The 25607-nt window shown below is 44.8% G+C and overlaps 1 protein-coding gene across 1 annotated transcript in view; it reads left to right on the forward strand.

Annotated features, from left to right (window-relative positions):
- The window catches only part of EEF2KMT (eukaryotic elongation factor 2 lysine methyltransferase), a 197544-nt gene that overhangs the window by 20844 nt on the left and 151093 nt on the right, over positions 1-25607 (forward strand). The gene's annotated exons all lie outside the window — the stretch shown is intronic.

A 25607-nucleotide genomic window follows, 5' to 3' on the forward strand; every position in this document is an offset into this window, starting at 1 on the left:
GGCACTATATTATGCTACAAATAGAAAAAAAAAATGTCACTAATACAATTCATAAACATAACACCCATCCCTAAAACTCCCTGATTTCCCAATATTCTCCCTATTGCGCCATTCGTACTATCATTCACCCTAATTTGCTCATCATTCATGCACCCTTCCCTATCAGCCCATGCAAACGTCTTATAACCTTCACCATAGACCTCATGTGCCTTCTGGCCCACCCCATCCCTCCCCCTCTCTTCAAAAGCACACTGAGTTGGCTAAACCCACACTGTGGCTAACCAGCCCTTGCCATCCAGAAAAATGTGACAAAGGTGTTTTCTGGCCCCACCCTAGGACCTCAAACATCTATAGTGGCATCACAAATCCACACCTTAGATACTCGCCACTCGTTTTCCTCTCAGCCAAGAGATGGCGCTCGCTGCCTTAAAAAAAAAATAAGGCACCTAATCAGGACAAACCAATTACACTTCTTCAACAATGTTTCAGTGCACCAGCACACCACATCTATGCTCCTGACAAAACACCCTCTTCTCCCTATTCATCTTGTATCTAACTATGTCCATAGCTCATGACCCAGTGCCCACTCCACAACCTTCTTGGCACAACATTAATCAAGTGTATGTGCCAGACCATAACTGCTTCTAGTGTGACAAATCCACCATCATCATGTTAAGGTGTGCTAGCCCGAGGGCTGCACTAATCCAATTTCCGCTGTGTGTGATCAGAACATCAGGACAGCCTCTTCTTACAAACAGGTTTGCTGAATAGGGCAAAAGTTGTACCCAACCCATGCCGGTACTTCCCTGTCAAGAGACCCTATTCTGTCTGCTGTGAAGTTCAAAGGATCTTCCAAAAAGACGAGAATTGTCCTATTCAGCCAACCCTTTAATCAACGCGTGCCCCATGATCCAAATTAATGTCTTTTCATGGGGCCTCGAACATGTCCTACAAGAAATATACATCGAGCTAATCAACTTCAACACCTACCTCAATCCCCTAAATAGACTAATATAGCTCTTGCAATATATACATCTGATATCTTCTTGGGGAAAACCTAATCTTTCTACCCCAATTCAGAACCACTGCGTTCCATACTACGCTGCCTGTAGCCCCAATAAACTCCATACCTTTAAAAAAGCATTTGCAATGTTATAGGTCTCGCATTTATGAAACTTTTGTAAATGCGACACCTATTGCATTGTAAATGCTTGTTTGTAAAAGCGCCCATGCGGCACTTTCACTTTAATGTCAGCTGCTCTCTTTTCCTTAGACAAGCGTGTCTAAAGAATGTTGCGTGGCTGCAATTGAAGTGAAAGTGCGGTATGGGGCACTTTTACAAAAAGAAGCAACTCCAAACTGACTTCAGACCACAGAAGTCAGCCCCTTCTGTCGAACAGAGGGAACGCCTACAGGGCGGGTCCATGCTGCTGGTGATTGTTATTGTTACTAAAGACAGGGGTCCCTAGAAAACGAATACTGGCGACGAAATCATCATATGCTAAATAGACAATATGCTCTTTGTCCAGCCGGACAGAGTTTATTTGAACAATATAAGTGATAACAAAATTATTATCAAGTGGGCACAACCTGTGACCCACACAAACAAAACAAAACAGCAATAGGAAGGGGAGGATTCAGGCAAAAAGAGAGATGGTCTGTTTTCTAGTAATCAGTAGACAGACTTGATTGTATGTAAGTACCATTGCGCAATACATTCAAGATATTTGAAGCCATATGGTACATTAGTGTCGACGTTTCGATCCCTTAACTCAGATGTATGGGATCATCTTCAGGACAGTGGTTATAAAGCATGCCTGTCTTGAATACATGGAAACCCTTTCATACAAGCATTGTAACATAAATCAGTCACAAGAAGGAATGAGGATTAAGAAGGGGGGCAAAAAAGAAAAGGTAATGTTAAAACAATTGCTAAGTACAGACCAATAAAGGCAAATAATCAGTGCCTTTAAGTGACTTTTTATGCACATAGTGAGGAAGTGGAAGATTACGATCTAGCACACTAATCGCTGCGATTTCAACATGGTTAGCGATAGGCACAAGGTTAAGGCAGGAACAGTCTCAGAGGAAATCAGATTGTTGGAGAAACGATTAAGAACAATGGCTTGATGCAGTGAGGGCGACGCGAGATAAGCACGGTATTATTTGCGAAATCACAATGAGCGTGGAGATGTTAATGGTAAACGACGCAAAAACAACCCAGCGAATGTTAGTACCTCTAAATTATGTCTACATGTTGGGTTGTCCGCCTGGGCTTAGTGAACCGGTGCAGTACGGGGGAGAAAGGAAGCATACGCTGCAACCAACGTGTTTCGAGTTGTAACCAGTGCACAGATGTAAAGGCGCAGCAAGATAAAGCGGCGCGGTGCGGGGAAAGACACATGCTAGGAAGGACGGTTCGGGCGCAGCGAAATTTACCGAGAGGTCGGGTGACTGCACTTTCAATGGAGGGTGCAGTTTTAGGTGAGGGTCCAGCGAGATCAAGGGATCCTGTCCAAAGGGTGGGAGTAATAACCTAGAGTAGAGAACGCACAGTTGAGGTACAAAGCGGCTGGTGGGACAGTGTGTTACGGGGGAAGAACATAAAGAATTCTTACCCTTTAGCAAGTATCGGTTTAGGTAGTTTACCGAAAATTATTTTCAATGGAAAGCAGGCCGTCGCTGGTAGCGGGATACGGCAAAATCTGTAAGGTGGAAAATAAACTAAGTGTACTGGGCTTGGGAACGGGAGCAGTAACGGAGCAGAGAAGGCACACACTTACCGAGTGAATCCTCGAGGCGGTAGTCGGTCGGCGCTATGCTGCGGTGATCGCTAGGTGACTAAAGCAAAATTGGGAATATAAGGCGGAGTGGTCAGAGTCACGTGGGAAGAGTGCATGTGATATGTAGTGGGGCACTAACATTCGCTGGATTGGTGAGCACTTAATCCAAAGCAATGTTAGTTGAATATCAACATATACATACATTACATCAACATACATACATACATACATACAGGTCTCTGGTGTGCAGCCACTGGAAATCTAGCTCTTAGTGTGGCGTGTCTTAAGGCTTCAGTCTGGTGGAGGAGCACTGTGCGCAAAATGGGGCCGGTGGAGTTGATCGAGGTGCCAGCACGGGCACTAATAGAAGGCTGTAGGGGATCGCTGGGGGGGCGCAGATAGTGTTCCAAGGCAATCAGATGGGCAAGAGCACGCTGCACATTGAAGTGGAAAGCCGGTGGCGATATAAACTCGTACTTTCGTTATTCAGGGGGCTCGATAGAAAAGGATGCCATAACTGGAGGTCTCCAGTTATGGCGTCCTTTTCTATCGAGCCCCCTGAATAACGAAAGACACGCCAGACTAAGAGCTAGATTCCCAGTGGCTGCACACCAGAGACCTCCGGGTATTGTTTTTGCATATACTTAGACCAAGCAAGTTGTGAACCGCCCCATCGAAATTCAGAGCAAGATCTGTCAGATTCAGCACGGTGCATACCACCACAATATACCGCGCCTGTTGATTCTCTCGCTTGACAAAGTAATTGTGCTTGTAAAAACTGCTCATTTCTGATATATCTTTGTAGACCTCCTGATGAAGGCACGTTCTGTGCCGAAACGCGCGTTGAGAGCTCTCATCACCCAGCCACACTATATTAGTCATACGTTATAACTGTTTGTATTGATTATATGTATGTTGATGTAATGTATGTATATGTTGATATTCAACTAACATTGGTTTGGATTAAGTGCTCACCAATCGTAACTTGTGGTGAATACATTGTATCAGATGTATAATGCACCAATGTGTGTAAAAAAAATTTTTTTTCGTCTTTTATCATGTCTCAATTTTTAGATAAATCTCAATAAAGAAAGAATTCTATATGTTTTAAATAGTGTTGATCTATTGCACTAAGTCTGGGGTATCCCCCACGTTATGTTATGTCATGTTAAGAGTAGACTAATGTAATTTGAATTGTAGTAACTTCCTAGGAATTTTTCTTCTATTGTATTATTACCCTGGCCTAGGAGTTCTAGAACACTAACAGGGGGTCCTTGATATTTACATAATTATTGGCAGACTCCTTACACAACAACTGGTCTTGCTCTGGGGCATCTATCGTTGGGGCAGGTCATCACCGACTCCATCCCTCATCACCGCCAGTGGCGCCCGACATCCCCTGACAACCACCGGATAGACGAACAGAGGCGACAGGTGCATGCATAAGTCAACCAGCACCGGAGAGCCCAGCAGGTGCACCTGGAACGGGGTGATCAAGTTCTACTCAAGAACCACATGACCAGCAGCAAGTTCGGCCTCCCATATGAAAGGCACCGCAGGACTGTCATTCATGTGAAGGGCACTCGGGTGATGGCCAGGCGAGATGGCGAAACAGTAACCCGCAACGTCTCACATTTCTAGAAATTTTACTCATCCGAGACTGCATCATCGGACAGCGGCACTGGGAGGTCGAATAGGCTCTCTGGAGATGCCTGGCTAGAAGAGGATCAACCGGAGGGAGCTGTTGACTTGACAACCCTTCAATCCGAACACTGAAATGTTTCCTGACGACACCATTGCGTCAGGAAATGCCGAAGTGCAAGAGAGCCATTCTGGGGTCCAACGCCTTGATTGAAGTGGCAAGGCGGAAGAAGAATCAAGTGGGTGCAGAAGCTCACAGTACCGGCTCCGACGAGACCCTGAGCTGACCCGCATTGTGATTGTGGTCATTCCCCATGGTTAACTTGGGACGTTTGTTTGAAATTTTGTTTTGGGGAAGAATGTTATGTCGCACCCGTGACGCAACGGTGCGTTCAGTAGGTTGTCCCGACCTCTGGTCCGAGGTAGGGGTGCCTGGGGTCTTGCCCCCTTTAGAACCTGGCCAGATGTTATGTGACGGCAGTTTAATAAAGGGACTCCGCGGATGTGACGTCAGTAGGCGCGCGTACGCGGTAGCCATAGGCAATGCACCACAGGCTCCGTGTCTTTATTTAAAAGCAGGCCGCGCTTCCCTGTCACGCTAAGGGCCTGATCAGCAGTGGTGCCTCAGCACCAAACACAACATTAATGGCGTGCAGCTCCAACAATATTTTAAGATGTGAGATAGACTGTTTAAGAGATTATTACCATATGCTGTCATTGTGGACCACAGTTGAGTGGAAGGGTGCAGGCTGTGCTGTCCGAGAAAGGTGCTAGAAGGCGGCACTCCATGGGCAAGTTCAGGAAATGTGTCCATATAATTGTCGGGCTCCTACGTCTGACATGAAGGAGAGCGTTCGGCAAGCAAAGTTTTCTGCATCGTGTTTCCAAATGCAGCCAAACAATCCTAGGAAGAAACCCATCTCTTTCTAATCAAGTTGTGCAAGCCACAGCCCCATTGTTTACTCTGAAGACAACACTGCTGAAATAGATTTCGAAATTTTCGACAGTGAAATTAAAACCTAATATTTCAGTGACTGAAAAAAATACTTTTAAAACACAGCGCGTCGAGCCATGCTGCTTTTAAATAAATATATTATGTAGTGTGAAGTCAAGATAGAATTCGGTGAGAAACAATGGTTAAAAAAAAAAAGAGGCAGGAGAAAGTTATTTAAGGAAATAAAATTGTGCCCAGTCTGTAATTATAACATCCTGAGTAACAACACTATCTCATCGTTCTTCTTTTTTGGCAACATTGCTTGCGTGAGAACTGTATCCATCTTGAAGGCAAATAAATGACAACACTGTACTTGGGCCTTCTGTTATTTCACTGCCAAAGGAACTCCCAACTCCTCTGCTAAAGATAGAAAGCTCCTAAAACCTGTCTCATATTCCCACAAAAGCGCAAAGAGGGGTCAAGGTACTACAAGCCTGCACCAGTCAGTCTAGTGTAATGACAATTTGATTAATTTTTATAACAATGATTTTTATTCTACTTCAAATAGGCATTTTAGTGAGCTTTTAAATCACACCTCTAATTTAGAAGGGGCTACTGGGATTCTCTTAAGTGGTGATTTTAATGCAAAATTCTCATTTACATCTTATGGTGTGGGTACACCCACCCCAGATCCTGCTTTGCGCAGGGGTGCAGAGCTGGACATTCTACTGACCCGACAGAATCTTGTTAACGTCATGGACGTTATGGGTGTCTTATATGATATTAACTACCAAGCACCTACTTTTAGAGGAAGGAATTGTTCCTCAACTATTGACTTTATTTTTATTTCCCCTTCCCTCGCGGACCGTCTAATGCCTGCAGAGGTCACTGCTACGGATTATGGGGACCATAACCCTCTTAAAATAGTCCTGAGATTAGCATCCCGCCCCGTGTTCACTAATGAATGTGGGGCTAGGGATATAATACCATCAACTGAAAATCTAAGATTAAAATGGAGGGGTGTTGATAGTGGTAAATAGTTTCAGACACTAGTAGAGGAGAATATGCATTTAATCAGCTCATGTTTATCGATTTATGAACCACACCCAGGGGTAATTGAGGATTTCACTAAACTTTGTTTGGCAATTAAAACCCTTTTGTCAAAACCAATCCCCCGGGTTGAAAATGATACAAGGTGGTTCAATCATGAGTATTCTGAGGCGAACAGGAATCTACGTAAGGTTTTATCATCCAACCCAAGGTGCATAGCAGATGTGAGAATAGCTAGGCGGAGGTATAATATAGCGATTAGTGAGCGGAAGGGTGCCCTCCTTAATGACTGTTGGGAAGCCTTATCTAAGGCTGCTGGCATAAAAAAGAGCAACATATTCTGGTCTGCTGTTAGGGATTTGCGTTCTATGGGTCAGCTATTAACACCTGTTAGCTGCACTATTTCAAGCGAGTCGTAGAAGAGCCATTTCTCTAAAATTTATGCTACTCCCTTACAAGAGTCAGATCAGTATGAACCCGGCCAACTGTCTAGCCTGCAAATAACCCTGTCTGTGGTGGAAGATGCTATTGATCAGAGCCTTGGGAATAAGGCTCCTGGCCCGGATGGGTTGCCCATAGATTTAATCAAATGGAAACCAGAGTTCTGGGCCCCACTTCTCCTGAATGTTTTTAATAATTTACCGTATGCCCCGATGCCTAGTACCTGGGCCATAAGTACTATCGTTCCAATCTTTAAAAAAGGGGATCGATCAGAACCCATTAATTACAGGCCCATTTCCTTGCTCGATAATACCTTAAAGATATTGGGCAGAGTCTTATATAATAAGATTCTAAAGTGGTCAGAGGAAAGTAGCATTTTAGAGCCATGCCAACTGGATTTCCGTAGTAAGGTTGGGACCAATGAACAGTGTTTAAATCTTAACCTGGTCATTGGGAAATATACTATTGCTCGATCCTCTCCAGTCTATTTGGCCTTTATGGACCTATCCTCCGCTTTTGATTTAGTTAACAGGTGCAAGCTTTGGTCAATTTTATTGGCCTATGGACTGAATGAACCACTGGTACACTTTTTGGCCCATCTTCATAAAGTTCTTAAAGCCCAAGTCAGGATCGGCAGAGGGGGTGAGGTCTCTGGAGCTATTGGGGTGGGTAGGGGAGTCAGTCAGGGATGCGTTTTGGCACCCCTCCTTTTCATTATTTATATTAACGGATTGAATAACTCCCTGAAACCCTCGACCCCAGACGTCCCCAGAATTAATAGAAAACCCCTAACGGTACTATTATACGCAGATGATGCGGTCCTCATTGTCCGCACTCAAAATTCTCTGCGTATTTTAGTAAAGACCTTTGTAAATTATATGGGCAGTTTAGATCCATGTGTAAATTAAAAAAAATCCTTTATAATGTCCTGCGGGCCCGGAAAGCGCCAGCTTAATTCTATCACTGTAGGTTGTCAAACATTGATGTACACTAGTACTTTTCCTTATCTTGGGGTGGTCTTTGCTGCAAACGGCTCATGGACTGAGCATTTGGCTCACTCCAGGAGCAAGTTCTCAAAAGCCATCAATTCCATCCTTAGTCTCCCCCGTCCAAAGAACACAGGTGCTATTTTAGCTCTTTTAAAACATTTTAAGACGCAATGTGTTCCAGTAGCCACGTATGGGGCTGAGATTTGGGGTATTGTGAACAGTCACTGCATCCAGCAGGAAGAAAATAGGTTTTGCAGAGAGCTGCTTGGTGCTCCATTTTCCACATTTCAATACATTTGCCATAGGGAACTTAATTTAAATTACATCAATGATTTTATTAATGCTCGCCCTGCTCTTTTCTGGCTATCAATCTGGAGGAACCAATCCGCGTCCCTAACCAGAGAAATTATCAGTGACTGTGTTAAATGTGAGAGAGGAATGGATATCCCTTGGCTGTCAGGAGTGTATCAGAGCATTTGTAGTATTAACAAAGGTAGCCTCTTTTTGAACCCGAGCACAGCCGAAATATTCCATAAAAATGAGTTAAAAAGCGCACTCTATACATTATATAACACAGGTAGGATTGGTACGGAATCGAAGAAATCCTCTGTATTAAGCTATATGAGCATAGAATTGTACAGGCATCCTTTACCAATTTATCTTACCATATCAATGACCCATTGGGAAAGGAGCCTTTTATTCCGTTTGAGAGCGGGCACTGTACAATTTTTGCTATGTTTCCCTTTTGGCTATCAGTCTAACCTTGATCACACCCCATGCCCATGTGATGGAGTGAGTGCACAAACTAATCTGCATTTCTTGTTCTTTTGTAAATATTATTTAAAATATGCAAAGTGGCTTTTAATCCCATTTTTAAAAAAGCAGAGACCTGTTTGTTTGGATAAAGCTTACCAGTGGTTGCTTACTTTGAACAATGGAGAATTGGTCTTTCGCACTAGCACTTTTCTGAAAATTGCCACCCGAGCACGTAAGATGATGTCTAACCTCTGAACATTTTTATCTCTGTATGAATACCTTGCTAAATTATTGATGGATTGTTATTGTGCATTGCCATAAACTGTCTAATTTGATATGAATTTTATTACTATTTTTGTATAATTGTTGTGATCCTGTGCTTTTATGGATTTTTCAGAATCCGAATAAAGTTAATTTGAACTTTGAACTTTGACAATTGAGTGAAACGTGAGGTGCAGTGAGCCTGTCTCATATTCCCCATGCCAGCTCATCCGATGAACAAAATAGTCCAAATAATGTGTTATTCCAATCTTTCTCACATTTGATGCATTTGAGAAAAGTGGTATTTCAAAATGTGAACAGGAAATGGCACAGCCCACCGGTAACATTTTGTCAATGAAACCAACCCTTCAAACTACATCACAAAAAGCAAAAAATCAACTGGGAGCACTGTTGGAATGTAAAGAGCTGACTTCAAATCACATTTTGCCATTTTGAAAACCATCCCTTTTGCTTGTATCACTCTCATGGCATCATCCAGTAATGCATACTGTACTGTCACGTCTTCTTGTGCTATAAAATAATTTATGGGCTCACCCACTGGCCAAGATCAATGTACAGGAATTTATATAGCGCAAATCACCGAGCGGTTTCTAAGCGCTTGCTTAGGGAACCCGTCCTGGTATTCCCTTGTGAGATAACCCCAGCAGGGTATCCGCAAGGTGAAAGCCAGGCATCCCACCGCGAGGGGCCGTTGTGGAGATTAAGCAAGCTATTGCCCAGAGTCGCAGAGTGTGAACCCGTGAATCGAGTAGGCACCGGAGCGAGAATTGTCGAGTCCATGGACATTTTAGGACTCAAGACCCCGCCGAGCCGGGAATTGAACCCTGGTCCCGGGCTGACCTCTGCTTCCAGGTCTGCCTCCTCTAACCAGTGAGCCACACTTCTCCACAATGATGAATAAACCTATACTGGTCATGTTCCTTTTTTGAAACCACCCCAGAGGTGATATCATTTTGTCAGGTAAAGGCCGCAAAACAAATGGCCAGCCACTCTGACTTCCTCCATATCGTTATATAATTAGAGTTCTCTGCCAACAACTGTATCTGAGAACCTTTAGAATCCCAATCGGAAACCTTCCCCAAATCCACCTTTCCAGAGTTTTGCTACTCTCTTGTCTGGATCCTTGGCCAGCCGAACCCTAAGTCTCTCCACTTAACTGTTGTAAGGGCCCCTTGGCATACGCAACTGGCGTTCTTTGCACCTAAAGTTTTAGTGTTTTAAACAAGCCGTTTCTCTGGAAGAGAACGCTGTTAATTCCTTTATTGCCCACCAACAGCACTCTGGTCTCTTGCAAACCCTGCACCCCTCTTTCTGGCTGGGGTGTCTCAGCAAAGGGCCAATAAGGGACTGGCAGACTGCTGGCTATGTGCTGATGGTGCAGGACTCATAGGGGCCATCCATTGCAGTCATAACTCCCCACCTGTCTCCCGCCATGTCTTATCTGTATCCACGCTAAGCCTTACCTGAGATTCCTCGTCATATCTCAACCAAGAAAATCCCCCTAAAACCATAGGTGTCTTACTGATTATGTCCATATGTTTAACAATTGCCTCTGCTTTCTCCAGATGCTTCACACAAAATACACTGGTACATATTAAAAATAATGATAACCAAGTTTCTATGGTTACTGGCAAGTGGATGACCTTGCCACTTCCCACTCCTTTTTAGAACCCTTCTTAGCTTGAATTTCCCTATGCAGTAACTTGTACGCAGTCATAAATTCACCATTGCAAATCTTTTCCTTGGTTTTACTCTATAAATGGGCCTCTAAAGGTTTCACCAAAGCCATATAGTGCAACTTCTTCTAATCATCCATTTTCTACCCCTCCTTATCTGAATCTGCATCACCCTCTTCTGCCTTTTCCTGCTTATCAGCCCTTTTATCTTCACCTTCCCCCAATGTACCTTTCTTATTGCTCATCTCTTCTGTACTTACCGCTTGCTGTTAATCTTAAATTCATCAAATTCATCCTAGCTGTGCCGACTCCTCCCCAACACTAGCCATACAGAATTTGTGCAGTTCTTTAGTTCTCTAACCCCAACCTCCCAATCACCCCACCACTTCCCCATACCTTGCTGGCTGTCTCACAGCTCACTTCCTGTGCATATGCTGATCACTCTGATTCCCTTCTCCGAACTTTGCTGTACCAACACTGCTGTTACCACTGTGTCCTTCGAAATGTCCTACAAAACAAAACAGATTCATAACTCTTATGGTTAGCCCCAAAGACATTTTCCTGCCCATTTCTGCACCAGCTTTACCTGTTCAGCCTACACAGGCCTCACATCTCCACCATCATTTCCTCATTCTCATTATAATCTAGATCCATATCCTCCTACACCCCATCCGCAAACCACACACTTTGCACACCAACTTGTTCCCGGCAGCTCTCCATCACCCACTCTCCCATCATACCATTGGCACTCAGCCGACTTATAATAGGGTTACTGTGGTGTGATGTGTTAGTGCTCCTCAGCATCTGGGGGCACATTAGAATCCCCTTGTCATTGGAATGGCACCATAAAGCTGCACAAATCTCTTCCTGCATGCGTGTTTAAGGCTTCCTTCAGCAGTACCTGGTTCTCTCGATGACCATCCCCTGGGCTGCTTATGCCCAGAGAGCTGCCTCTACGGAAGGACCCTAGAGCTGGCACAGGCTCCTCTAAAACCTCCCCATGTTGCCCTGCAGATAACCAGATCCATCTCATGGCAGCCTAAAACCTGTTCAACCTCTTTCACACCATCCTCTGATACCTGAGCATATTACTATCTTTACTTCAACCTAGTTTATTTCAATCTCGCAAGACATATTTTTGTGAAAAAGACTGCTTTGATAGGTGAAACGCGTTACCAGAGCCAGAAATAAACTTGTTCGTCCTGTGAACCCGAACGTGCTGAACCCGTTTATGGATTGGGAACGGGCATAGTGAGATATATATATATACACACCCACATACTACGCAGTGTAGCATGCTACTCATTTATACAGGCACTGCAGCACCCCACATAGGTGTAGTGAGTGCTATTTTAATGCTGCAGTAAGATACATACACTTACCTTATATACATACCATGTGTGGTAAAAGCTGTTTCTCTTCCCCCATCTGCTTTAAAATCCAATAATGTCTCTACCCTCCTCCTCAAACTTCAACTAATTTAATTTGACTGAATAACGCCCTAATCCTTACCAATAAACTCTAACCCTTTGACTCGAAGTTAGATCCTTGCAGATGACATGTCACAAATCACCTATTCCTCTCTGAGATATACTCAGAGATTCTGAAACAATCGATCATTAACCTTACCCTGAGGAAGTGACACACATCTTTTTCTAAATATAGACCCATATCGTCCTTACCCTTTTTGACAAAAATCATTGAATCGAAAGTTAGATATCAACTGAGAAAATTCCTAGAAGTAAACCACTTACTCTGACAACCAGTTAGGATTCAGATGAAACCATAGCACAGAATTCTTCACATTAAACATCAGAAAAGACATACTTAGTATTCAGGGAAAAGGTCATAATGCCACACTTTAATGATGCTCTCCAAAGTATGACTATAGGGATATTTAACAGGGAATTCGTTGAGGCATTTTTCAACTTTTAATGTTTTTTCTACCATAATATCTGCAGCAGTCTTAGATGTTGATCAAGTCACAGCAGCAACTTTCTAGATTCGTATTACTGTCTTGGCAGCTTCACCAGTTGCACAGTTCTCTTTAGAGTGAATCCCTTCACGTTTTTGGCTACTGAATACTATACATGGACCAATGTTCTCCTATCCTGTAGGATGACCTTGTTTCTCCAGATCTGTTTAGTTTTTATTAATTTAACATTTGATTCTCTAAAAAAAGTCAGGTCTGCATTGCAGACGTGTACCTAGAAAGCAGAATCCAACACTATTCATTTGAGAACTAATGGATCTGCTTCCTGAAGGAAACCGAAAGTGCTTGAGGCTCAGTGATAAGGGCAGTAGAGTCCCCAAACTTTTTAGGATGAACCTTCACACTTCATACTCTCCATCTTGTGGTACTCCTGATTCTGCAGCACAAATAGCAGAATACTTCTGTTTATTGCCTATTACAGGCAGTGCACAACTATTTGTATAGAAAACGGTTATATCCATGGGTAGCATATGAAGAGGTTGCTGTATCTCTTGTTGATATAAGAATTCCTGATTCCTCTGGGTATATTTAATACGTCAGTTGATGTCCGAATTGAGGCCCATTGCTCCCAACAAAGATGTAGTGCACGAATATTAGGAATGGTTGCCTTAGTTACTCACTCTATTGTAGATCTAGTAATTACTAGTATAACCTTTATGTCCTTCAGGAGTGCAGTCTGCACCGTTGTGAGAATGTTGTCTGCCAGAGTGAATCACTGTTCCAGTTCAGCAGTTGAACGTGAATGTGATTATTTTGCTATTTGAGGCCCTTGTCGCACCTTTTTTTACTTCAATTCAATGAGGGAGTTTATCTTAAAGCCCCCATTGGTACTAGGGGAGAGAATGCTCCATGCAATACTTCTTTTCCACAGGCATATCGCTAACAAAGGCTGGTGGCTGATTACCCTCAGCTAGGATAATATTGTAGGTTTTTAATATGTGTGTGTATTATGCATGATCTATCCGCTTTATTTGAACTTCTACTTAATAGTGCCTATAAGGGGCATTTACATGTCTATCTAGCGTCTCTGTATGAATATATTCGTCTGTCGATTTTTTGACACGATTCTCCTTGGGAGTCTGGCATGCTATCGTTATTTCTGCTGCCCTATGTAAGCTCTCCATTGCCCATTTCCTCTTTTGCAGAAGTACTCAGATTTTTTTGAGGCATGATATTATTTAGTTAAATCTTCTGTTTTCTTTCGTGAAGTGAATTTTTCAGACTTCCTTCTTTGCTCTTTGCTCAGTGTCCCTCAGCTGACTTTTACAGAGTTCATAAGAGCACACTAGTCATCTCTGGAATGCTCGTTCAGTCACTCTTTCTATCCTCTGAATTATTCTCTCAGTGTCTGTTATTCCAGACATCTTGTGAGTAATATGGAGAATGGTCCTCAGCCTACAGTTTTATAGTCCTTCACTTGCTAATGCCCTCTGAACGTTTGTGATTGAGGTGATCCACTCCATCTTTTCTATTTACCCTTTTGCTTCTTTTTCACATTGGAGATTTATCTCTTGATATTCCCTCTACCTCACACTTGAGCTTAAGTTTATGTTTAGGTGTTCTAGTACCCAGGGTAGTTTGACCTAAGAATGTGTATATTTCTGAAATAATTGTAGGAAAGTCATGCTCCTTTTGAGAGGGAGTCACCATAGCGATCGACAGCTTTGCTCTGAATGATACTCAAACAATTGAAAAGGTGGCATCAAAATTCCTCATGAGTTTGATATCCAAATAAACCACCTGAGCAGCTCCATATTCGTTTTGTATCTATTACAGAACACCAGAGGTTGTTCCATGCGTACTTGTATACACAATACCAAATATACTTTCCCATGTAGGACACTCTTTGATAGGTGGTTTCATTCAAATAGGAAAGCACATAGTTTGTATCCTATGAAGGTGTCTGAGGATACCTTGCTTTTAATTCATTTTGCAAGTTATCCAGAAGGGTACTTCATCTCGCTTTGTGGGCGCTTTACTCATAACTGCATTAAGAACCTGCAGGTTTATTATGTGAGCGATCTTCTTAACTGACCTGAATTTAAAGTCTTTGGAGCTGAATATGGTGTACATCATCCTAGCACACGGCAGTGGGGGTCCCAGAAGACTTGACTGTCTGATCCTAATAAATGTCTCTACATGCAGTAATTCCCCATTAAAGCAATGAATATGCTCATGGTAACTAATAGGTATGCAAGTTTTTTTTATGGTGCACATCTAGCAGGAATTATAGATGGCTTGTACTTGAAAAGTGTCCAGTATCAGTTTCAGTTGGTGAAAATTCTAGCAATGAGTAAAAGATTTAAAACCGATACGTTTGGCTTGCTGTAACAACAAAGTAGCTGGAAAGCCTTGTGACATCGGATAATTTTTCTGCAGACTGCACATTCATTATTATTAGTACTTCGCCAGCTGCCATTTTACCACAGTTTATAGAAAGTCTCCAAGCGCAATCAAATAATGGGTGACTCCTTTTAATAGTGAAAATTAACAAACCCTTGAACAAGGTAACGCATTCCAGTTAAAATTGTTCCCATCAAACCAAAGTTCTGAAGTCTCCATATTGGTACTCATTCTTGCGAGTGTCTTAGCATATTCAATCTATTATGGCATCACAAAAGGTGCCATTTTATGCATAGGCGGCTGGCATGTCCCGAGGGTGGGGGGCAATTTTTTTTAATACATTAAATAAAATAAAACACACTTAACAAGCGCGACGTCCGCAATAGTATTCTCTCTTCAAGGCAGGCTCCTTAGTCAATCCTGGCGCTGCTCTCATGCTCATGAGAGCAGCGGCCTGATGTTATGTGTCAGGAGTCAATCGTGACCACCTTCAGTATGGTCCCCTAGAACTCGGACAAGCACAAGTATGCCAACCTACCAGCTTCAGCCGTTTAAATGGACAGGTGGTATTCAATCCGTATCTGCTGATCTCATTCAGAGAGAAATCCTGTTTGGAACATAACTGAAATTGAGTAGTACCTGTTGGAGGCGCTGGGGTTTATTTTTCCATAACAGAGCACACGTGGGAAATATGAAATCTATTTTATAAGCCTCAATTGGAGGCTATTCACATTAATATCTTATGTAAAGCTATAAATAAATATATTAAAATAATTGTTGTGATTTATGAATGAACAGAGAGTAAATACAGATAACATAGTACATTAAACAAATTCACCTTTTCCCTTGCTAAAAATGATTAGCATGCAAAGTTCTTCCATGGTGACAAGTGCACAGTACTGTTCACTTGTTGACTACAGACAACTCAGGGCTGTCTGCAAATAACTTTTCTGAGAAGGTAGGGTGCTCTCAAACTGAAGCCTTTATGAAAAGACACCAAGTTCTCCCCTGAACTTCGCGCTGATAAAGTCGTTGTAAAAAAATGGAGCGCGCCTGGAGACAATCTTATGACCCCTCTGCCAAACTGGCATGTAGGAAAGCTCTAAAAAGCTTTCACAGATTTAAGCGCAATACCGTAAAGGTCTTCTACTCCAACCAGATTAGCTCTGCTGGCAACTCAGCAAAAACTCTCTTTAAAATTGTCCAAGGCTTTGTAAAACCTGTTGCCACAACCCGTACGGTTCTCCACACTGCTTCCCTTTGTACTGGTTTGTTGGACTTCTTCCAAGATAAAATTCAAACTTTTTACAGCACCTTTACCTCCCCCTCAGACTACCATTGAGCTCCCCACCTCGTCCAACAACAATGACATGCTTACTAATTTCCACCCGCTCTCTCCTGCTGATTCATTGCAAAAATTATTATCTTGTAAATCCAGGTCATCGAGTGATCCTTGCCTGGCAGAGTTCTTTAAACTTTTGCCACCATGCATTAACGTCCCGTTAAATCAAATTTGGAACTCCTCTCTGAGCTCAGGGATCTTCCCTGCAGTGTGGAAACAAGCCTACCTCCTGTGATCCTTAAAAAAACGGATGCCGACCCAGCTGAATTTAAAAGCTTCAGACCTATCTCCCTGCACCTGCTAAAATCCTCAAACAAATAGTTCATGAGCAACTGTCGAATCACTTAGAATCTAGGAATCTTTTCCACGACTCCCAATGCGGCTTTAGAGCTGGCTACAGCACAGAGACTGCGCTCCTTGAAGTATCTGAGAGTGATCGCGAGAAGGTTGACCAGGGCAAAGCAGCCATGCTTATGCTTCTCAACCTGTCTGCGGCCTTCTATACAGTTGCCTACCCATTTTCATTAATAGACTAAGTGAGCTTGTTATCCAGGGTACGGCCCTGTCCTGGATTCGATCTATTCTGGCTAACCAATCACAATAAGTCTTTCTCCGCCCTTTCATCTCTGCCGAAAAACCCCTGCTCTGTGGGGTTCCCCAGCGTGCGACACTGAGACCTCTCCTTTTCAGTGGGAAATTTTACGTAGAGGAATCGCGAAAATATCATGTTAATTAAGAGGGTTACCTTGCCAAGTACATTTATCAGCAGTGATACCCATTGCTGGAAGTCCATTTCTGTTCTGGTCAGGAGAGGGTTAAGATTGAGAGTCCACGTCAGGTCCGGTTCTCGAGCCATATAGAAGCTCAGGCACTGGAAGCTGAGACGTGTAATGAGATCTAGGATTGCCAGTCTGTGATGTTGCTGTCCCATGTAGTGGAACTAGCAGAGGTTTGTTTTTGTTCATTTGGAGGCTAGAGGCCTCTTCGTGGAGGTCTAAGAGTTGAAGGCAACAGGATCTGGAGAGGTGGGGGTTAGCTAGGAACAGAAAGATGTCATTCGAATACGGCGCAATTCTTACCTTCTCCCCACCCCTCCATCGCCTGCCGGGGATCTGAGCATCGCAGCGTATAAGTCTGGCGAGAGGTTCGATGGTCATTGCAAAGAGGAGCAGAGGCAACTACCAGGTACCAATGCGAATAGGGAAGTGGTCCGACAACACACCATTTATCTGCACTAGTGTCAAGGGTTGATAGTAGCGTAGCTGCACATATCTACGAAATCGAGGACAAAGACCAATATGTTTAAGAACCCCTCACTCAGAAAGGGCAAATTGACGGAGTCAGACGCCTTCTCACAATCAATTAGAAGGAGAGTGCATGGGTCTTGGAATTCCTGAAGTCTGGCCAGGGCTCCATGCACCCATCTTATACAGTGGTGGGTACTACGGCCCGGCATAAAGCCACATTGGTCTGGGTGGACAAGGTCAGGTAGGACACGCTGGAGCCTGTTGGTGAGGATTTTTGTAAAGATTTTGTTCTCTGTTAACTATGGAAATGGGGGTGTTGTGCCACGCAATGGAGTTCTGGGTTATTTGATTCACTGGGAAGGCTCCCAGTGCTTCTTGGTAGAGGACAAGTATGCAAGTATGATATCAAATTTACGGTATTAACCTTCCGGGCCAGGTGTCTTCCCGAACTTCATCCATTGGATCGCCTCTTCTATGTCCTCGGTTGTGTGGAACATGTCCAGGTCTGTGCTAGATGCCCTGGGGAGTGAAGGAAGGGTGATCTCTGAGAACAGGGCCTGGTGATGTTCACAGGTTGGCCTGGGGTTATGGGTGTAGAGTTTAAAATAATAGTCGAAAAGACTGAAACTATCTCAGCGGGATGGCCAGCGGAGTCTTGAATCGCTGGAACAAATCGGGAAGCCATTTCCCTGGGGGCCAACCTACACAGCAATTTCCCAGTCTTGTCCACCTGTCCATATACCCAGTGTGTCGAGGCTCTCCAACACTGGTGCGCCTCGTCAAAATAGAGTTTGCGCAGGTAGGTTATCAGAAGTTATTGTTGTGTGATCTGTCATGCTCTTGGTGTCGAATATACCTTTTTGCTATGCCTTTCATGGTGGACCTCTCGGGGAGGTCACTGTGCCCTGGGTTCAGTCGAAGTAGGATTGTAGTTCAGTGGATATATACTCCGAGCATTGGACATGCGCAAAGTGTCTGATCTTAAGGCGCATGATCAGCTGTGTCCATCCAATCATGCGCCTTAATCATAGTGGAGAACGAGGGGAGCGTGGTCTGAGATGCCCCTAGGGAGGATGGCGTCAAATGCAAAAATCAATCAATCAATATTAGTATAGCATGATTAATCACATGTGAGGGTATCTAGGCGCTGGTGATCTAAGGTGCTTGAATCAATCCTAGCCACTGGCAATCGCTCGGGTTGCATCCCAATGCATCGTTTTTCACCCCACCATGCCACCTCAGTTTGGACCCAGCCATATGCAAATCAGCCTGATATTAATTCAAGCATTCCATCTGTGACCTTGTTGTTGTTGCAGTTGACGCCCTAAGTGCAATGGGTATGCCTAGACTTGGGGTCCCGTCACCCTGCCACTGATATCATGCTATATCTGACTGAAGATCCCATATTAAGGATGAAACCGGTCCGAGGTTAAGGATGAAACCGGTCCGAGGTTACTTGTATGCCGGTTCAGGGAGGACCTGACTTTGCAGTTCGAACTGGACTATTCCCATTGGCGTAGGGTCAAGATTGATTTGCATATGGCTGGGTCCAAACTGAGGCGGCATGGTGGGCAAAAACCGTGGGGGCGAGATGGGGCCCCAAGTGATTGCCAGTGTCTGAAAGTAATTCAAGCATTCAATCCATCACCTTGTTATTCTCCTAAGGAGGATGGCGACAGTGTGAGCCCAGAGGATGTTAGGGACTGGAAACGGGGCAAAATCAATGCCAGAGAGCATTTTATTGGCTGCGGAGGTGTGACCGTACTCCTCAGTTTAAGGGTTCCAGGCCCTCCTGACGTTGCATAGGCCCAGAAAGTTCATCCATCTTGGGAATTGTTCGCTTCTTTGAGTACATGTCGCAGTGGAGGACTCGGGGACGTCAGATTATGGTGGTGCCCTGGAGTAAAGCTAGAATGGTGGATTCAATTCCCTTAAGCGTGGGAGTGGGCGCCTGAGGCAGCACTTAAACATTCAGGAAATTGTATTGTTTGCCCTCTAGAAGACCCTACAGTCCGACAAATCTACAGTGGGTTAAAGAGGAATTAGCAATCACCGCCGGGAAAGTCCTTGGGGAAGGAGCATAGCCATTCCTTTGGACCCTCTTGTGAGTCCTGAATCGAAGACTCTGTCATACCCAAAAGGATGCAGAGAGCACCATGAGGAACCTAACAAATGGGTTTCCTGCAACGTAAGGACTAATGGTTGGGTGCATCTGGCGCAGCACAGGACATCTGTCCATTTAATGCAATCAAGTAGCCCATTGACGTTCCATAACATAAGGAAAAAGTACTTCATGGGGGATACATGGATAGGGTATGCGATCATCTGGTGAACCGGGCCCTCACAGGCGACCGGTTGAAGAAGCAAAGGGACATAGTATAGGACCAGAAGCACAGCAAGCGTCTTGTGTGGGAATCTAAACTATCTATAGAGGAGTTGGCCTAACGGCTAGGGCGCTCGACCTCGGACCTGGAGGAACTGGGTTCGAGTCTCGGTAACGACGCCAAACCTCCTGTGATTCTGGGCAAATCCCTTAATCTCCCCGTGCCTAAAATGAATGTGTGTCCGTCCTCATGTAACGTAACTGGTGCTATGTAAAGCGCTCCGATACCCGATTCGGTTTGGGTCTAGTTCGCGCTATATAAAAGTCTGCAACAAAAAAAAAATAATTATGGCGTGCTTGGAACAAAAGATAACAATAACACAGTGAACCCTCCACACACACCCCCTTCCCCCCAACACTTCCTCCTAAGAATCATCTGTTGCCCCATAAGTTCCAACACAACCAACTATAGCTATAACAGATTGTAGACATTCCAGATGGACCTCCTCCTATTTTAGGATAAATTGCTTTTCAGCTTAAGGAAACTTAGCTACAAAAAATAGCTTAGCCAATATTCACTCCAGCCAAATGCACGTGTCCGGGGCTAGGGCCGCTTGTAGCTTAATCCGGGCAGTCTGTGGTAGTTTACTTCCCAGACTGTGTTGGCCCATGGTCCCCAGAGTCCATGGGGCAGATAGTTTTGGGGAGAGGGGAATACCAGGTAAGTGCTGAGGCCCCAGGGGGCAAGATTGTAAATGTATCCATTTTGGTTTGGGCACCGGCCAGAGCTTTTATCCTTCCCCTTAGTGTTGTTGCTCACTGTAAGGACCCCTAGCGGGGAGCTTGTGGTGCCAGAGACAGATCAGCTCCACAAGTTGGTCGTCCTTAGTCCGTGTGTCTGTGGGCTGGAGGGGGATGCGACCCAGCGGTGCTGTTGTAATGGGAACTCTCCCCATCTCACTCAGACCTGCCTGCTTGCTCCAATGTATCCGACCAGGGGTGGGGGGTGCAATGGCAGGTGTAGCACAAGAAGCCAACAGAGATCTTCAAAAGGCAGGTATAGTTCAGCATCCTACCAGGTCTTCAGTAGAGCACTCGGCGCGTCCACCGTCTCGGTCGGTCCCGTCCTCCATAATGTTTTATAAGGTTTAATGTATATTTGTATATATGATGTCAAAGGCAATTGTCCCTAGTATGTAAGATAATGAATGGTTCTTTATTTATTACCTCCAGGCTTGGTTTGCACTCTGCAAGATTTTATGGCAATTTTTCGATCCCTTGCCCAAAGCTCTGCACTGCTGACCTGTACCCTTAGTGTAGCCATCGTTTAAAATCGGTTACTTCAAATAAAAATAGAATTAACATCCGAGATTTTTTAGGTCGAGCCTAGAGCAGCGCATGCGCTGCTGCTCGACTTTTAGTAAGGGGATTTTCGAAGTGCTACCCCACAAGCTTTTCCTGGCCTAAAGCTTGCGTGCATGTGTGCGTGAACGCGCGCAGCCGCCAATTGCCTATCTTATCTCATTAATTTACATTTACGAGCCGCCATGGCTCATTAAGTGCTTCGTACACAACTCCCTCCGCCGCTCTCTCCCGCTGCAGCCCCCATCTATGTATTCGCAGATAATATAAATATAGCTTGCTTTTTGCGCAGAAGTTTAGCAAGTCTGCATTCTTTGAAAGAGCTGCTTGGGGCCAGTTTAGGGATCAGCTGCTTTCTCCCAAATACAACAGGCTGGTTTGCTCGAGATTACACCACTGGGAAAGAATCCATGTCAGATTTAGTAATGTTTACGTGAACACCAGAGAGAAGGCTTGTTTATTATCTTTTACAAATGAAACCATGCTTTCCAGCAACAATATTTACTACCGTAGTAGTTTATAGTTCTCACGTTAACTAACAGTAATTAGCGCTGTTTCTCTTATTGGTGTTAACAATACCTTACAAGAGCACCATGTTTGGCTTTGAAATGTTATCTCAAGGGAGCACTTCAAAACAACGTTTCAAGTTTGGCAACCTCTCGCCCAGCCCTGTGTGTTGCCTCAGAGTAATCTATAGTATGTTCCCTACACATATTTCCTCCCTTTATCTCTAATTTCTGTAACTTCGGTATCTGATTCCGCTGCTCGTTTCATGTTGCTACATTTGTTGCATGTAGACTTCTGAAATTGACAAACGCAGTGACACTTGCACCACCAGTAACGATTTAAATTTTGATAAAGATTAGCTACTACAGAAAAAACAAGTTTTATGGTCAATTTAAAAAGTGTGATATATACAGTTCCTGACTTTCTTATTTATTATATATCCGTCCATATAACAATAGGCTCGTTTTGAGGCCTACAAAACTGGAGAAATGAGTGGCAAACGCATAATTACTGCACAGTTATTCCATTGCTGCAGAGTTTTGAGTCATGTGGTAATAATGTGATGTTGCTGGGCCTTCACGTGGGTGGGAAGCTGGGGCTATGAGTTCAATGCGCACATGGTGGGGACCACCACCTTTATCCACCAGGTTATAGCTGAGGTCACTCCTCGTAGCCACCACCCAGCCTCACTGAGCTTTCCTACAGGGGCAATTCAAGGGTGACTTGGGCCCTAAAGCATGCAAGAACAATACACCCGTCCCACTGTTCTCTATCTAAATTACAGCTAGAGTTGGGGTGTAGTGGGACTCACATCCATGGACTCTGGCGCCACTGCACCTGCTGCACTAACAATAGCTGAGCCCCTGCCTGTTTCTAGACATTGGAGAAGTGTATTTTTCCTGTCCCTTGTACTCTTTGGCTGGAATACCCGGCATGAATTGAAGCAGCATACAAGCCTGCTTTCGGTTACAGTGGGAACAAGCTAGTTACCTGGCTGCGGCCTGTATGACATTTGCTTGGGACTCAACCTTGGCCGGACTGGCCGTAGCGGACACCGGGCATTTCCCCGATGGGCCTGAGGGGTGTGGGCCAGTTTTGTGCCGGCAGGGCCGGTTTTGCAGCAGTGCTGCAATATCGGCCCCCTGGAAAACTAGCATTGGCATAGTCAATAGGTCTCGCATTTGGGACCTTATAAGTGTTTAGCCATGCAACAGTTGATGCTTTTTACTTGAGTGCATTGTGCTCTTTAGGCTAAAGGGTCTAGAGCCCTGATTTAGAAAATGTGGTCACCCATGACTGCAAGCTACCACTAAGAACACACACTGGCAAGGACAAGAGGTCAGTCCATAACAAGCTGATGTGATGGTTACTTTTTATTTTTTTAATAAGCATATGTTATTTAAAAAAAGAAGAAAAGAAATCACACTTCCACCCTCATGTGCCTGCTAGAAGCTTGTAGTTATTGATTTTTTTTTTTTAAACAGACTTTATTCCATTTTCACATTCCATACAAAGGTATCTCTCATAGGTTCGCATAAAGAACAACGCAGTTGTGCAAATCATCATACAGTTATAACCCCACCTTATCTCATCCCCATGTCTCGTCGGATCGTTCAGGCCAACAGTTCCTTCCCTACAAGGGTAGTAGTCCAGCATGTGCCATGGACGAATCGCATCCAGCCTTTAGGTGAGCCCGAAGAGTCTGTGCCAAGGTATCTCAGGGCTACATAAGCACTACAAGCATCTGCAAACCATACCAATTAACCAGGAAAGGAACATCCCCCCAACTCATATCCCCACCCCACCCCTACCCCAATAGCCATCCCTCCCTCCTGCCCTCAGACATGCCGCTCTCCCTATCAGCACTCTCGCTATACAATAAGTGTGTCCCATGATCCGCTGAGTACCCAATGGCATTGATCCAGGTCGCACTTGGGTGGGTGCATCTGCTTGGCCCTTTCTCCATCTACCCCTGCCCCCTGCGGCCCAAGATTATGTTCTCCCGCATCACAAGGGTGATACCAACCATCCACACTATCAATCTTCATCACCCATCGGGTTCTTAAGGAGATCCACCATCGCCGCCCAAGCTCTCGCCGCGTCCCACAGCTTGTCATTATCAGTTCTCTGGGCTAGCTGGAGCCGAAGGGTCCCTTCACAGTCTGCCCACTTTATGAATTCCCGGAGCCAACGCGTCACACTGGGGCCTGTGGCTGCCTTCCAATGGCTGGTAATTTCACGCTTGGCTAGTACTAACCCCAGGTCCAAGAATCTGCAAGTGGTATTATTGCGGGAAGTGTGAGGGAACCAATGCAACAGGCACACTCCTGGAGTGGTCTGCAACTTCCTATCTGTCACCTCTGTCAGTTTGACCATGACCTCCCCCCAATATCCCTGGAGTAACTGACAATCCCAGAACATGTGCATGAACGCTGCATCCTCCAACCTGCACCGCGGGCAGGCTGTGTGGGAGCCAAAAAATTCATTAATTTTGCAAGGCATAAGATACGCCCGGTGAAACACATAGAATTGTATGAGTTGGAATCTCGCATTGCGAGAACATTTCCATGCTCGCTCCTGTAGCATTTCCCAGGCTTTAGCCTCTATAGGCATACCCAGATCAGCCTCCCATTTCACGCGCAGTCCCTCCAAAGGAGTTCTGGAGCCCTGCGTCAGTCTCTGATATAAGCACGTGACCGCCTTGATTTTACCCGGAGAGGTGACCACATATTGACAAGGGAGGAAAACCTGCGGTTCCTCCATCCCCTTTTTCCAAAAGGAAAGAGCAGCCGTTACTGCCGCATGGAGGAGGAAGTCCTGAGCAGGCAGCTCGTGCCTGTCCATGAGGTCCTGAAAGGGTAAGAGGGCACCATCCTCATATAGAGCCCCAATAGAGGAGATCCCCAGCTCCTCCCATATCTGCAGCCGCTGCCAAACCCCTACGTGGGGCAATGCCTCACAGCACCACACCGGAATCTCAGGGGCATACGCAGGGCCCGCCCTATTGCGCCGTATAGCCCTGTTCCAGCATTGTCGCACCACCCACAGATCTTTGGGCACTTCTCTTTCCCGCACCGGAAACTGCAACAGGATCCGAGTCAGGAGACTGAGATCCTGATCCCTACTTCTCTGATCTGGCTCACCTCCCAGCTTCTCCACCATCCTCTGCGTGAACCACTGCAACTGGGCCGCATGGTAGTAAGCCTCGAAATCAGGTACTGCGAGGCCCCCCTCCTGTCAGGGGCGTGTCATAGTAGTCGGCGCCACCCTGCGTCTCCCTGTGCCCCATAGAAAGCTCAAGACCATCGAGTTGAGTTGGGCAAAGTACTTCCCGGGTATCCAGAGTGAGAGCGTGACAAAGTAATACAACAGGCGCGGTGGAGTGACCATTTTCAGCAGCGCCACCCGCCCCGCGACCGATAGAGGCAGCGTCCCCCAGAACTCAAGGTTACTCTTTGTAGTCCAAGCTTGTAGTTATTGATGCTAACCAAATATATGATCAGCTTTTAAGTAATGTAACATGAATACATTTTAACCACAAAAGGATGATTATAAAAGAAATGGAAGAAGAAAGGATTGGCAAATCAAAGTGTTTGTAGCGCTTGCACTGAAGTATGTTCCTTTTGGGCACATGTGCACATGTGATTGGGCAAAATGCCGCACTCATAGTCCAAGAGAGCCAATAGTTGAAGGGGGCTCCCCCATTGCCCCATGCTGTATGCTAAATTGGTTGGAGCAAAATGTGAATTACAGTTGAACAGACCTAAGAGTGAAGAGGGCTGCCCTCAAGACTCCTTACGTATCCTTGTATAGGCCAGACTTAAAACGTGTGCCACTGAAGCTGGTAGGTAATACTAGAGATAGTAAGTTCACATTGATTTGTCAAATGGTATTTCCGTGATAAAGTAGCTCTTTAAAAAAAAAAAAAAAGGATTTCT

The sequence above is a fragment of the Lissotriton helveticus genome, chromosome 10 (genome assembly GCF_964261635.1).
Source record: "Lissotriton helveticus chromosome 10, aLisHel1.1, whole genome shotgun sequence".
Lineage (NCBI taxonomy): Eukaryota > Metazoa > Chordata > Amphibia > Caudata > Salamandridae > Lissotriton > Lissotriton helveticus.